This window comes from Biomphalaria glabrata, chromosome 10 (assembly GCF_947242115.1).
Source record: "Biomphalaria glabrata chromosome 10, xgBioGlab47.1, whole genome shotgun sequence".
NCBI classification, from domain to species: Eukaryota; Metazoa; Mollusca; class Gastropoda; family Planorbidae; genus Biomphalaria; species Biomphalaria glabrata.
This window is the reverse complement of record NC_074720.1, coordinates 16469475-16486274: the sequence shown is the minus strand read 5'-3', so window position 1 is coordinate 16486274 and position 16800 is coordinate 16469475. Positions and strand designations below refer to the sequence as shown.

The 16800-nt window shown below is 39.0% G+C and overlaps 1 non-coding gene across 1 annotated transcript; it reads left to right on the top strand.

Moving 5' to 3' along the window:
* The first annotated feature begins 6245 nt into the window (after nt 1-6245).
* Trnac-gca (transfer RNA cysteine (anticodon GCA)) lies at nt 6246-6317 on the top strand. The gene has a single exon. It is a non-coding gene; the product is annotated as a tRNA-Cys (tRNA).
* The last annotated feature ends 10483 nt before the right edge of the window (nt 6318-16800 follow it).

Here is a 16800-nt window from a genome sequence, read left to right as displayed (position 1 = left end):
GCACTAAACAAAAAATAAATAAAATCTGATTTTTAAAAAAAGTTTAAGGAATTGGTTTAGCACCTGATCATGTTGCGACGTTACGCTACTGCACGAAAATCGCTGCATAAAAAGTCCATTTAAAAAAATGTGCGTGATATTTACATACAAAGTGCATTATTAGCCTTTATAAACAACAGAAATGTTTTCTTTTAATTTTAGCAGCTAGTTGACCAGAAAAAACGTCTTTAACTATTATTTGTATTTGTTGTAAACATTTCCTGTACATTTTAAAAATATATTTGACTTAGTGATACTGAAAATACACAAAAATTGTCAATCTTTGTTAGCATATTGTAACATTGCCTCCCTTACATTTACGTAATTGTTTTAGAATTGGTGTATTTTTATGAAAAAATCTCTTGCATAATTAATTTTATAAATTAAACGGTTTGCTTTTAGAAAACCAAAAGTAGCCGTTGCACCTAAACTTTTCAAGCCGGATTTAATGATGAAATAATATTTTTCATATCTCTTCTAGTTTTCGAGATCTGAGTGTGACAGACGGACAGACGGACAGACGGACAGACGGACAGACGGACAGACGGACATTTTGCACAAACCTAATAGCGGCTTTTTCCCCTTACGGGGGCCGCTAAAAACACGTAATATAAATTATTTTGTTTAAATTCGTTCCTGCTTTATGTTCAAATAATACAGTCCAATAACCAATCACATTGTAGGTGTCATTACTAATCGAATAGAAACAAAAGACCAGTACTGGGAATCAAACCATGGCAGTCGCGTCATTAGAACGAGGCTCTATCAGCATGGTTAGGCTATGTGCTTTTTATTTCTTCTAATAATAATAATAAGACTTGCCCGAAGATTAGTGAAGAATGCAGTATTTCCCGTGGCTATGCAGTCCCAGCTGTGACCTACATATTTTGCCATATCTAGGGCAAGTATAATCATTGTCCACCGGTGGTCGATTAAGATTTTCTTTTCGTCTTCTAGCCAATGTCTAACCTTCGATTTTTTAAAATTAACAAAATGTTGATCTAAAAATTAAGCGGGAAAAAAATGGACCAGCACAGACGGCGCCAAAACGAATATGGCGCTAAAATCGCGACTCCAAATCGTCTTGCTTCGTGTTGCGTTAAACAATTTAGAGGTGATTTGTTACGAAAACATGTCACGTGACAGATTGATTAAAAACTTTGTGTTTGTAGATTTTGTTTCTCTCCTTGTTGCCAATCTGGCAAATTGGTTTTGGTCACAGAAAAATAATTTGGCCCTAAAAAAAAATCTTGCCACCATTCCAATAAGAATGAAAGTTGGCAGCTGAGCGAGGCCTATGCACCCATTGCCTCTTTCTGTCTAAAAGAAAGTGAAAGTGTTTTGTGTTTTTTCCTTTTCATTTGGCTTTCATGGAATGATTGCACTTGAAGCTATCTCTGCATCACCCAGTGCACAGTGCAATCAAGTATAAACTATTAAAAATAACAACTTCATTGTTGATTTGGTGTAAACATGATTTAATATTCAGAAACAAAACGAAACAATTCGTTTTAAAAACCTTTCTCCCCCCGTGTCTTGCGTTGCACCCCCCCCCCATGCTGTAACAGCTCGAGAAAACTCAAAACTAGTTTGTTTCTATGTTTGTTTGTTTGTTTCTATGTTTGTTTGTTTGTTTCTATGTTTGTTTGTTTCTATGTTTGTTTGTTTGTTTCTATGTTTGTTTGTTTGTTTCTATGTTTGTTTGTTTGTTTCTATGTTTGTTTGTTTGCGGTAACTCTCACTGCCCCCCCCCCTCTTTTATCCCCCCCCCCTTACATTTTCCCCTTGATAACACTGCCATAAAGTTTCAATGCAATGTAATAAACCCGTTCAGGCTTTCCTTGTTTTGGCGTTGACACCATATCGCAGAGTTGTAAACATGGCGCTTGATTCGTATCGATTGGTTAGAAATACGATATGGTTCAGGGGAGGGGTTAGGGTAGAGGAGACCACCTTTCAATTCCAGCAGTCACTCTTCTGTTGAATGGGGAAGTAAACGCAGGTGTTATGTGATGTGTATATGAAGTGTATGTGATTGTGAGGTGTTATATGAAGAGTAGATGTGAGAACTATGGCAAGAGTTAACATGGCACTTTGGGGCCCCATCCCTGGTTTGAGTAAGACACCTCACTAGGAGATCGGGGGCTCTTCCTCGGGCAACTTCTCGTGAGTAAATCAGTACGCCCATCTATCACAGCAGACAATATACACCAAATTTATAAGACAATAGAATAACAATCAAACGAATACATCAGGATTATTAGATACTACAATAAAAAGAACAAGAATATAGGACAATGCAACAAGACTCTAGGACAATACAACAAGAATAAGTAATACAATAGAAAACTAAAAGACAGAGCAGCAAGACTATATGATAATGAAATAAAACTTAAAACATAAAAAAGAATATAAATAGAAGAAAAATATAACAAGCTACAGAAAATAATAAACAAAATTCAAATGCCGACGAATACCAGGGATTGAATCATGGGAAGTTAGCAGTCATTTCTTCCAATGTTATATTCAGAAGTAAATTCGTGATTCTTTTAGAATTGTACGATCATAATGGAAGCCATTTAGTGGCAGGTGGCCTGATAGCGTTAGTCTTTTAAATGTAGCATTTCAACATTCAGCTGTTGGATAATTGGGGCTACAAGTAATCCATCTTATTCTTCTCATTGTTCTGTCATAGTTGGTGCCTAGACTTTTTTTCTATTCTGTAATAATATCTTCCCATCTTTTCTTTGGCTGTTTTTTTTTTTTCTGGTACTTTTCCATGGTGGAAAGTCTTCAAAAGTCTTGAACATTTTGTGGCATAGGCGTAGCGCACTTTTGTGTGTGTGTGTGTGTGTGTGTGTGTTAATGATCAGGTGGACCCTCATGAGATCCAAGTGGTCTTGTGGTAAACTTCCTCATATGTGGTGCCATCTCTCTGCGTGATATCTAATAACTTCCTAACACATGCCACCCCCGTGTCTTGAATTGCTCTATTCAAATCTTGGGATAAGAGTTCGAGTTTCAGTTAAAACAAATTGAAACCCATATGTGGGTTTACATTCTATTCATTTAATGCAAGCGTCTCGCTTATTCGCATATCCCGCTAAATCGCATCACCAGAGTTCGCTAGACAGCTGTGCGATTAAGGTGGCTTTACTTTGTTTATGTCTAGTAATCACCTCTCAAATACACCTCTCTTATTAAAGTCAAGAAAGTTCAGAGTCAAACAGTTTCACATGAGCCCATCGGAGTAATTTAAACAGTTTGAAGAGATCACTAGCATCGGAACTGTGACGGGTCTTTCTTCATTTCGTAGAGAAACACAATTTTTCAACCATAGCTGAACTCAGTTAGTTCTCCCAAAGACTATTGTAGTGACCTTGTTTAGTTTAGAGAGCATGTTAGTTTTGTAGATAAATACATTGTGTATTGTTTTTTAGCGACGGTAAAAGCAGTGACGTAGTCAGACAGACGAATGACGTGGCAGAATGTGTGTAGATGGAGAACAAGATGGCTGGAGCTTAGAGAAGGTTGAATAGTGCTAGACACGGATAGGAAGACAAGACAAACATCCCATTGGTGAATGAATACAACATTTGTAGGTGCTGGTACGAACTTAGCCGAGTGCTAAAGAAACGAAGCTGCATCAGTCAGGAGAAAGAAAAAGAAAGCTGCCCTGTCAACTAGCCCTAAGTCAGATGCATATACATGCTCAAACTGTGGCAAACTCTGCCGCTCCAGAATTGGCTTGATCAGTCACACCAGGTTCTGCCCCGTCTCAAGATGAAACCAAAGCAATTGACTCACCTGGGACCATTCATTGTCTTCCTAGACATAAGGAGCCATATACCATTATTAGAAGTAGTAAGAAGTATTGATTTGTTCTATTTTGTTAATTGTAATGTCCCTTGGCTAGTTTAGACTAGTTGATGAAAAAGTATTGGATTTGTACAGCACACAAGATTCACAGTTCAGGAGCTTGAGACTGAAAAGTCGATTCTTTCTTTATTTCAAACTTCGACAAGTTGGCCATCAAGGTCACATAACTAGCAGACGATGAAGGTAAAGAGATAAAGAGACAATCCTAAATGTTGTCAGGCTTCAAACGGTCTTTCAGAAGGAAGATTATTATCGGGATAAGCTGCGAGCAGGGTTCAAACCTACTATTACGCCGTTACATCAATTCATATTGCATTGAGGAGGAGTGGTGGCTGAGAAGTAGAACGTTTGGCTTCTGAACTGGTGGGTCCCGGGTTCGAATCCTGGTGAATTTTAAATTCGGTATTTCAGGCCCCTCTAATGAGTACATGCCATTAATAGGGGACAAGTAAAGGCGGAAGGTCGTTGTGCTGGCTACATGACACCCTCGTTAACCACAGAAACAGATTTTTAAACTTTATATTGAAATGAGAATTTTAGCCATTCTCCTGATTGAAGCCATCGAAGGTGAAGGTGAACACTTTTCTTAAAAAAAAATAAGTCTTCGTTTTCTTTCATTGATCGCCCTAATGAGAGATAAGCCGCAGCGCTAATCTACGGAAAAACCCGCGTTAGGGGAATCCCCAAACTATGTAGCCTTATATCCTGGAAAAGTTCGGCCTGAGGTTGGAGAGCACTTGAGTGTCAGAACCTGAGACATAACTATGGTAAGGATTGGAGAACAGAGTCCTGGTGGGGGGGGGGGGAAGGTAACGTTACAATTACTCAGTTAATCCTCTAACTCGTGACTGGTCATGTTGGTCAGTGAGTCAGCCTACTATTCTACACATTTACAAAGGCGTTGCTAGCTTAGAGAAGAGACATAAGAGGTTATATTTATGTATATATTCCGCCATCGCCGTTTGACATGATTTATTGTGAATGAATTCAACCTATATAGGGATTCTGAATTCTCAACATGAAAAACATTAAAAATGTTTTAAGAAAAAGCTTATACGAAGTGAAGTTGTATCTATTTTTCTTTTCTTTCTTATATAATACAGACGTTACTTCAAAAAAGAAAATGATTACGTCCTACGCGTCATGCATTCAGTCATGCATATTAACCAATGACTTAAATTCTGCCAAGTCACTGGTTTTCCTGGCTAGCTCAGACAACCAATTCCATGCTCTAATAGCACATTTGTACAAATTTGTCCTAGCATATGGGACGAGGAGTGTGCCTTTATCTTTGTGTCTTTCTGAGTATTTTATTAAATTTTGTATTTGAAGATTATTGTTCAGTGTTTTATATATAATTGCTACTTTACTTTTGAGTCTTCTGTCCTGAAGGCTTTCTAAATTTAGTGATTTTACTAAAGGTGTTCTTATTTGATTTATAGACATTTCTTTTAATAAACCGTATTAGTTTGGATCTGTCAAGTAAATAAATTTGATATAGATCTAGGGATTCTAGATTAACAACAATAAATCTGTGCGATTAGAAATATTTTGACCAATTGTTTTTTGTTTAGCGATATTTCATTCTTTTAGCTCAATACTTCATGAAGCTATATCACTTTTCTGGACCAAATTGGTTAGAGGCTACCTAGACCGTCCTTTGTTTCTCTTTCCTTTTTACTGCTTCCATGATATAATATAAGATATTTTTTATTGGTCCAATCCAATGGAAATGCAGTGATAGAGTTTACTTTATTGACGAGTTTCATCATGACTATGGATCTGTCCTTGGAATCTCATGCGAAAAGATTCTCTATTGGTGACATGATCTCGATAAGCCTATCTTCTGCCATGGGAGATTTAGCAGTGTGTGTGGGAGAGAGCGAGAAAGAGAGAGAGAAAGAGAGAGAAGCCGGAGCAAATAGGGACCACCGTATGGACATAGACATTGAGTAGCAGCCTTCAGTTAATAAGACACAAGGTCCTAGCATGTTGCTAAACAAATGGATACATATATCAACTTTCGCCTCCTTTCGTGTAGTGCTCGATCGATAACAAAAGTAGGTGACGCAAAGGTTGACCCTAATAGTCTAACTCAACTCCGAAGCCGAAGCCTTAAATGCCTTAAAATATTTGCCTTTTAAAAAAAATGACTCGATTTACTCTGTGCATAAGCTATGGACAAATGTCTTTGTTTTCTAGTTTACACCTTGACAATATAGTTAAATTTAAACACAGAAACAAAAAATTAAAAAAATACAGATTTCAGTATTAACGTATGTATATTTTAAAATTTGTAATGCATATTTAGATCACATTTTCTGCACGGGGATATAGCTCAGTGGTAGAGCATTCGACTGCAGATCGAGAGGTCCCCGGTTCAAACCCGGGTGTCCCCTGCGCTTTTTTTTTTTTTAAATCCATCAAATTAGTTAATCTTTTTTTAAAATTATAATTATATTTTGAACAACGCTGTATTTCGCTCCCAATAGTCTCTAAAACTAAAAAAAAATATTAATTTATAGTTTGTTTTTTTTTAATTTTAAATCACTTATTAGCTTCCGTGCACAGAACAAACTCCTTTCTATTCTTTGCGTACATTGACATAAAATAACCTAGCTAAACTCTGCCACAAAATAAGTGCGTTAGGGTCCGTATCCTATGTTTACTATGAGCAGGGGAGAACTGGGTGTCAAAATCGACCCTGGCATTACCTTACAAATTGACCCAAAAATTGTTTACGAATATGATTTGCATCTGTTGGTACCTGCCCTAAGAAATTTGAATAATGAAAACTGAACGCATGCCAACCTGCATTTTGGTATCGTTTTAATGTTTTCTACATGTAGATAGACTTAGAAGTTCAATGAAATCTAAATTTAACACACAAAAACGAACAAAAAAAAAAAAAAAAACCCTACAATTACTTTATTTTAATACTTTTACTTTTTAATAAAGATCTATTATTAAAGGTAGGACGTAATCATCTTTTTTTTTTTTTTTTTTATGTCGCGTCTATATTTCATAAGATGAACCAACTTAATCATTCAGTGGCCATTAGGTGACCTCACTGGTCCATAGTGTGTCGGCTTATTGGGCATTTGCCCGAATGCCCATTTAGTCAGTCCCTTCGACTTTAGGGACTGCCCGATCTGGAATAGCTACGAAGTTCGTCTAAGATATTGGACTAGTTATTGGACTCCTTCAAAGCTGACAAACCAGAAGACGTAGACCTCTTTTGAGAGAGTATCATTTATTAGATCTTCTTCGTCATTGTCCTAAGAGTTGAGTCTAAGACTCTTGGAACTCTAGGCCTCCATCTGCCTGTCGGAACAAACTTCAGTCTGGATGCATGCACATCCATATAACTATGGCTCGAATCCCTAGAAGCTTGGGCTAAACGCGAGGCCAAAGACCGAGCGTACCGGGGAAGCTCCCCCATATTCCTTCTCTGTACCACATCAGCCGTGCATGAGTCCGCCATAAAAACGGCCCCTTGAGAAACGGTGTCTGGATAGTGACATGTTTGTTGCGGCTTTCTCTCCTCCCCGCCAGTGCAATGGACTCAGTCCTTACAAGATGAGACAGAATGTATGGCAACGACAGACAAGCTGGGTCTGTTGATGAGTTTTGATTTCAACTTTAGTTGTCGCTAAGTTCATCCTCTGGAAACGTTCATCACACATTTCACACAAGAACACTTCCTTCGGGGATTTCAATTTTATTTTACTAATGTTTTTGTTTTGTTTGACATGTTTAGGATGTTCCTTCAGAGTTGAAGATAGTTTACTTCCTAGTCCAAACCTCCCGCAGGACGACGGGGGATGGGAGCGGGCAGGGTTGAACCCGGGACCATCGATAAATCCGAATGACAGTCCAGCGCGCAAACCGCACGACCATTCAGCCATAATAGTTTTATATATCACCATTATTATATACTTTTTATCTATTTGGTATAAATTCTACCTTTTTAATTATACATTTGTTGTATATTTACTATTTGTTATATATACTATCTATTGGTTACATTATATGTTAAATTATATTGGTTCCGCATTGTTGTCCTTGTCATGCACAATTATAGATTTAAGCACTCCACTACCTATAAAATGCTTCCTAATGGCATGCGTCTCAAATAGCCTCTTACAACTAGTCCAACTCCTGACCTTCACTTGTGGCTCAGATATTGAGTCCGGCGGAACTGTTTTCTCTAACAGGAGAAGGGCGAAGGTGAGTAACTGGCACCTAAACCAGTAAACCTCGGACAGGAGAAGCTCGTCAGCCATGCCTGGTTGCACACCTAGGAGAATGACAACTCTGAATTCAAACCTTTGCTGTCTTGCAGCTATACCCAATCGTGGGAAAGGCTTCGCGAGTCAACCCTGAGAAAAAATCAGGAGCCGGCGACCCTAAGGCAGTTTGCAGCACCCAATGCAACATCCTGGTAGAGCCTGCAACGCAACTGACCCCCAAACTGTATCGGCACCTGCCGCCTCTTTTGATATATAGGCTGCGTGGAGAGGGGGGAATCGATGTGTGGGCGACATCGCTTCGACCACGGCGAATGCCCAGACACCCCCCCCCCTCTCATTTCCATAGTCGTTTCTTTGACTGAAGGAGGCCATATTTGTTTATATTCTTGGTATTCCATGAAACTCGATTGCTATGGACCATCAGCCAAATCTCTGTCTGTATACCTACTTTGTTCGAGATGTGTAAATGAGTTTCTGTTTGGTCTTTGAAACCGCCATTAAAAATGGTTCAGCGTGGCAAATCTGACACGCGTACCACCTGTTGGCGACACTCGGCGTTAAGGGATCGCCTTGGTTTGAACAGCACAGAGGGCCATGTGGCGCAAGGTAGGTCTAATATAGAGTTGGACTTTCCCAGGCGAACTAGTGCAACTTTTCCCCTTTTTCTTCTCTCTCTCTCTCTCTCTCTCTCTCTCTCTCTCACTCTCTCTCTCTCTCTTCTCTCCCTCTCTCATAGGAGAGTACGGTATTGTTGTTTTTTTTTAACCTAAAAAAAATTAATGGGTTATGACGTCACACTAGGGGCAAAGATTAATGAATTCAAGGTAGATCCAATACGCGTAGGCGAAAGGGGAAAAACAAAACAAGGAGCAGGGGAGATAATTTCGAGAGACTGGGAGGTGGCTTGAGGGGTGGGGGAGGGTGGAGAGTAAAGGTGACATATTAATTAGTCGCGGTGAGAAATGAAAAATTAAAAAGTATGCACTTGTGAGATGTGTGTAACTGTGTATGTGTGCGTATGTTTATATGTGGAGAGTGAGTGTGTGTTTGTGTGCCCGGAGAAAGGTGTGTTGGGCAGGGTGGAGGAAGGAGTCACGAGGTGTCTGTCACCTGATAGCATGAGCAGAATATGTCCCGCTCTGAAGGTGGGGAATGGGTGCCAGGTGGGGGGGGGGTCCGTTTAAAAAAAATAAAAATAACGAAGAGAAAAATATATTTTCCAAATGGGGCGCTATGACGTGAGGAGAAGAAAAAAGAGTTGAGGTAGATGGTTGTAAAGAGAGTTGAGTGAGGTAGATGGTTGTAAAGAGAGTTGAGTGAGGTAGATGGTTGTAAAGAGAGTTGATTGAGGTAGATGGTTGTCAAGTGTAGAAGTAGGTCTATGCGCATATATTGTCTGTGTACTATGCTATGGACTGACAGGTCGGCTCGGGTTCTAGTAGTCCAATGATCGGTTCTCCGACTTACAGAATGACCCTGAATGAGATCCGGAAAAGCTAAGGGGTTTTGGACGTACCCCATTGCTCCTACTGAGTACTTCAGCCACTCGATATTCACTCTCTTTTTCTCTTTCACGCTCTCTCTCTTTCTCTCTCTCTCTTTCTCTCTGCCCCTCTCTCTCTCTTTCTCTCTGTCTCTCTGTCTCTCTTTCTCTCTCTTTCTATCTCTCTTTCTCTCTCTCTTTAACTCTCTCTCTGCTTTGCTCTTCTTTTTTCTCTTCTTATACGAGTTCCTAATTTTGAGCTGATTAGACTTCAATAGATTTGAGAAATAGGCCCAACGTTGATCCTAACAACAACATCAACAACAACATCAACAACAACAACAACAATAATTACAAACATGAAAAAATTCCCAATAATCATTGCAAAATACGAAAACACAACGTGAGATTTAGCGACAAGTTCATTAAACTACAATCTACCCAACAGTGACATCAATCTACCCAACAGTGACATCAATCTACCCAACAGTGACATCAATCTACCCAACAGTGACATCAATCTACCCAACAGTGACATCAATCTACCCAACAGTGACATCAATCTACCCAACAGTGACATCAATCTACCCAACAGTGACATCAATCTACCCAACAGTGACATCAATCTACCCAACAGTGACATCAATCTACCCAACAGTGACATCAATCTACCCAACAGTGACATCAGCCAAAGGGTGACAATTGACCTCGCAGATATTTTGGAGGTACTGAATATTTTAATGAAGTTTTCTTGCTATCTATCAGATAGCGGTACTGCTGCTGATCTAGCACATCAGTAGAGAATCTGACCTGGGGTAGCGTTCTTACAAGTAACTCACTCTATCTCTCTCCAACCAATCTCAATCCTGACACACGAGAATACAGAAGACAAGATCATATTTTAAATAGTTCCATATTAATTGTACATTTTCATTTGGAAATTTGTTTTTGAAAAAATGTTCCATTTCGAAGTTCAATTCAGAGATTTAAAAAAATGTGGGCTTAAAGTCGAACTTGAATAAATATTTTGTTCAAATAGCTTCACCAGTGTAGGACCATACCCATTGTCTTTTTATTAAAAGATTAAAGATATTTCAATACGCCTTGTGCTGTGTATATGGGCTGTGTATATGTGCAGTGGATATGTGCAGTGGGTATGTGCAGTGGGTATGTGCTATGTAGATCAATATGTGCAGTGGATATGTGCAGTGGACATGTGCTGTGTACATGTGTTATGGATATGTGCAGTGGTCATGTGCAGGGGATATGTGCAGTGGACATGTGCTGTGTATATGTGTTATGGATATGTGCTGTGAATATGTGACGCTACAGCATGTTATGTTTTGTAATGACCGCAAAGACTGTTGTTGGTTACAAAGGTAAAACATCAGCTTCACATGTCGACTTTCTTTGACATGGACTTTTGTTTTATATCACTGGTGACTTGAAGATTTATAATCTCCATGTGACATTATGGCCTGCACTCAAAATAGCATTTGACGTTAGTTTCTGTCATCAGAGCTGACAAATAAAGCAGGGGCACTGAGTTCCAGGAGTCAAACATTGCCATTCGATTTAAAACTAATTTATGGGACTATGAAATAAGGAGGATGGGCTAAAGAATTCTAAATATATTTAAAACATCTCATCGACAACGTTTTGCCCGGCTCTTAGGGTTGCAATGGACCATTCACTTGAAACTTGGTACGACTGATTCCCCATATTTATTTTTCTCATCGAGCAAGGAAACATAAAAAGTTTCAATACACATTTTCTACTAATAATGATCAGACTAAGAGAACTAATAATGTCTAAGGGAACAAATAGGCCTAGAGAAATAGTTTTGTGTTGGTCTTCCTTGAAAAACGTGGTATTGTGTTGTTTCTTTAATCGTACATAGCAACTACCACATCAACATGTTTCAGCTACCACATCAACATGTTTCAGCTACCACATCAACATATATCAGCTACCACATCAACATGTATCAGCTACCACATCAACATATATCAGCTACCACATCAACATGTTTCAGCTACCACATCAACATATATCAGCTACCACATCAACATATATCAGCTACCACATCAACATATATCAGCTACCACATCAACATGTATCAGCTACCACATCAACATATATCAGCTACCACATCAACATATATCAGCTACCACATCAACATGTTTCAGCTACCACATCAACATATATCAGCTACCACATCAACATATATCAGCTACCACATCAACATATATCAGCTACCACATCAACATGTTTCAGCTACCACATCAACATATATCAGCTACCACATCAACATATATCAGCTACCACATCAACATGTTTCAGCTACCACATCAACATGTTTCAGCTACCACATCAACATATATCAGCTACCACATCAACATGTATCAGCTACCACATCAACATATATCAGCTACCACATCAACATGTTTCAGCTACCACATCAACATATATCAGCTACCACATCAACATGTTTCAGCTACCACATCAACATATATCAGCTACCACATCAACATGTTTCAGCTACCACATCAACATGTTTCAGCTACCACATCAGCATATATCAGCTACCACATCAACATGTATCAGCTACCACATCAACATATATCAGCTACCACATCAACATGTTTCAGCTACCACATCAATATATATCAGCAACCACATCAACATGTATCAGCTACCACATCAACATATATCAGCTACCACATCAACATATATCAGCTACCACATCAACATATATCAGCTACCACATCAACATATATCAGCTACCACATCAACATGTTTCAGCTACCACATCAACATATATCAGCTACCACATCAACATTTATCAGCTACCACATCAACATGTTTCAGCTACCACCTCGCTTTAGACTGTACAAACTCAATACACATTAGCTTCGTTTCTTTCACCCCATTCACCACAGATGATAACATCAAAAAAATATCCATATTTACATGTTGTACGGTTATAACAAGATCTCGTTAGGGTGCAATGTATGGTGTGTGTTGGTATCAATAGGCCCCAAGATTGTAATCGCTCGTAGAATTCAATGTAACTTTTTGTTGGTGTCTGATGTTTGGATGATTAAAATAAAAGAGAAACAGTACAATGAAACCTTGATGCATGGCGCATTAAAGTGGCTGCAGAAGTGGCCCATTTACTTCTGTTTGCTTACCTTGTTTTGTTCAGACAGTTTTGTGGTGTGTGTGTGGCGGGTAAATATGAGATTGTTATCTTACAGTACTGGATGGCCTCCCCTTGAAGTGGGGCTTAGTCCGATGCGTTGGTGGTGGTGTTTTGAGTGAAATGACAACGACATGGTCGCCATGGCGGGTATTAGGACTGCGACTTGGTGAAATGGTATCTCAACTGATATTTTAGGAATGCCACTATTCGATAATCATTGACAACCTTTTTTTTTTTAATTGCTTTGTGTGTTAGTTTAAACCAGGAAATGACGCAGGTACCAAATCGTTTCTAATAAATTAGATTGACATCAAGTAGGCCTAATGATAAGTATTGTCATAGTGGAATATAGATCTAGGTGTATAGATAAGTATCAGTGTGTGTCTACGGCATATATGCGAGTGAAAAAGAAACAAGTTGAGATCTAGGGGTTACTGAGGACAAACAAAAGGATAACAGGAATGGAATCAAGAACAAGGAAGTGTGCTGGTCTCCCTTGGGAATGAAACAAAAAATTTGCGTTTTAAGCAAGATCTCAAAGGGAATACTGGTTTCTGTTGTCGGCCGTTGACTTGTAGCACCAGATTGCTAGTAGACAACTCAACCGATGTAGGCGCTGACTATTTGAAGTGATACAACTTGAAATAAACTTGTATAAAGTTCTTTTGTGAACAAAACTAATTATAACTTTTAGAACAATATAGACTAATTATAGACTAATGAAACTTGTGATGAAAGGAAAAAAAAAACAACACACCTGATATTTAATTCTTTCTCTCCTAATTAACGATATCATATTTGATTTGACCTCATTAAATTAAATTAATTTTTGTTTTTATAAAGTTTAATTTTGTGTTGCATAAAAAAGGCGTGCATTCTCCTAAAATTCTATACCAAAAGTAACGTTGTGTTGTCTTTCTATGAGAAAAGATTCCTTGTAATCACAACAAATTTCCACTAGATAAGATAAGATAAGATAATTTTTATTGATCCAATCAAATGGAAATTCAGTTTGACTACAATTGACAACCTCAGCGTAACTACTGTACAATAACAATATAGATGCAAATACGAACAACATTCACACACGAAACACATACACTATCAAGCAGTCTTAGTTTTCTGATTATAAACAAAAATGTTATTGAAGTTCAACCATGATAGGGTAGAATGCACAAATGTGAAAAATGAACACTTCTGTCAGAACATGGCCAATAATTCCGGAGATAAAGAGTTAAACAACTCACTTCTGTCAGAACATGGCCAATAATTCCGGAGATAAAGAGTTAAACAACTCACTTCTGTCAGAACATGGCCAATAATTCCGGAGATTAAGAGTTAATTAACTCACAAGGAAATCACGTCCTTACACTCTAGAGTCGTCTCTCGTTCTTAACATAGATTATGACAGAGCCGCTTATCTTGCCTCATCTACAAGACTAACATGAGGCTTTCCATCATCACCTAGGGAACACGCACACACACTCACACTCCATAACATTGGTACTACTCTAGCTATAGTGCAATTGATGCTACACTACATTTAAACCTGTTATTACATTGTGTGCAGGAAAGAGCTCCCAGGGAGGCCAATACAAGCGCTACAAAGACACTCTCAAGAGCTCCCATGGAGGCCAATACAAGCGCTACAAAGACACTCTCAAGAGCTCCCATGGAGGCCAATACAAGCGCTACAAAGACACTCTCAAGAGCTCCCAGGGAGGCCAATACAAGCGCTACAAAGACACTCTCAAGAGCTCCCATGGAGGCCAATACAAGCGCTACAAAGACACTCTCAAGAGCTCCCAGGGATGCCAATACAAGCGCTACAAAGACACTCTCAAGAGCTCCCATAGAGGCCAATACAAGCGCTACAAAGACACTCTCAAGAGCTCCCAGGGATGCCAATACAAGCGCTACAAAGACACTCTCGAGAGCTCCCAGGGAGGCCAATACAAGCGCTACAAAGACACTCTCAAGAGCTCCCAGGGAGGCCAATACAAGCGCTACAAAGACACTCTCAAGAGCTCCTTCAAGGAATGCGATATCGACATTCACGGCTGGGAAGCATTAGCTCTCGATCGCTCCTCATGGAGTGAAGCTGTGACTCTCGGAGTCTCAAGATTTGAAGCAAGAAGAGTGGCCAGGGAGAAAGAGCGCCGAACAAACAAAAAGCTGAGAGAAGAAGAAAGGCTATCTGCAACTGACCTAACCCACCCATTCCACGTATGCGGCCGGCTTTTTAAAGCGAGGATTGGACTTTACAGTTATCTTCGAGTCCAAGGCTTTTGACAAAGTTCACCACCATAGTTTGCTTAAAAAGATATAATAGAAATATTTTGGCATTGATGGTCCATTGCATCAGTGCATTAAAGATTTTCTGATAGGGAGAGAACAAACTGTAATAATAAATGGCTCTATATCATCATTAATAACAGTAAACTCAGGTGTACCTCAAGGAACAGTCTTATGTTGACTACTATTTTTAATTTACATAAATGATTTACCAAACTGCATTAGTTCAGGAATGAAAATCAGATTATTAGCAGACGATTGTAAAATATATATAGAACAATAAAAACGACACAGATATTTTACAAAGAGAATTAGATGAATTACAGAAATGGGAATCGAATTGGAGCATGTCCTTCCACCTAGGAAAATGTCAGTTATTAAGATTAACAAAAAAAAAAAAAAAAACTAAAACAAATTAATTCCACTTATTCTTGGTAAACCAGTAACACAGACTATGCCTAAATGCCTAGATGTTATAATAAATGAAGAACTGTCATGGAATCCCCATTTGATGAAACTATCACAACTTCAAACAAAGCATTAGGGTTTATTAAAAGAATGTCTATAATCAAATAAGAACACCTTTAGTAAAATCACTAAATATAGAAAGCCTTCAGGACAGAAGACTCAAAAGTAAAGTAGCAATTATACATAAAACACTGAACCATAATCTTCAAATACAAAATCAAAATTTAATCAAATACTCAGAAAGACACAAAGATAAAGGCACATTCCTCGTCCCTTATGCTAGGTCAAATTTGTACAAATTCTCTTTCTTCCCTAGTGCTATTAGAGCATGGAATGGGTAGCCTGAGCTAGCCAGGAAGACCAGTGACTTGGCAGAATTTAGGTCATTGGTTAATATGCATGACTAAATGCATGACGCGTAGGACGTAATCATCTTCTTTTTTGAAGTAACGTCTGTATTTTATAAGAAAGAAAATAATTATATAAGTATTATATAAGATAAGATAGGAAATCAGAAATGTGCTCATCTTCGACCACGAATGAGGAGCTATATATATATATCCACACTACATTTAAATCTGTTATTTCATTAAGACTCAAATATGAAATGTTTTCTAGTCGTATTGGAAGTATGCAACAGAAACCATAAGTTTGAAAGAGGCAGTGAGAGGCGTGAAGATTGGAGAATGGTTCTCAAAACAGGCGTGACGTGTCGGGTGAACTTGATCCGGCGCCACATCTGGCCTAAAACAAAACAGTTGTTTCCAAATAAACCTAAACCAGCACGTGACATCAATGACGATAGTCTACCATGATGACGGCTGGGTTTTTGCCAAACTAATTTTTTGTTGGTTTGCAGGTGTGAGACTGGGGAAGGTAAATACTACGAGACTGTCCTGTGCATACGGAGGACAGGGTGTGGAGAGAAAGGGGGGGGAGGGTCATGCGAGAGAAGGGGCGGAGGCTGGTCGTGCACATCTCAAGGCCATATTGATTACCCCACCCCGGCTGCATTGGGTAAGCTCTACAAATGAAGTGTGACTAGGTGGGTTGGAAAGGGGGGGGGGGGGAGGAGGTGTAACGGTGAAGATCACGGTGACCATAGAGCAGAGGAAAGTGGAGCATGTAGATCACACACAGGACACCACGTCCCCTGTACCTCCCCGTACGGCCTTTAC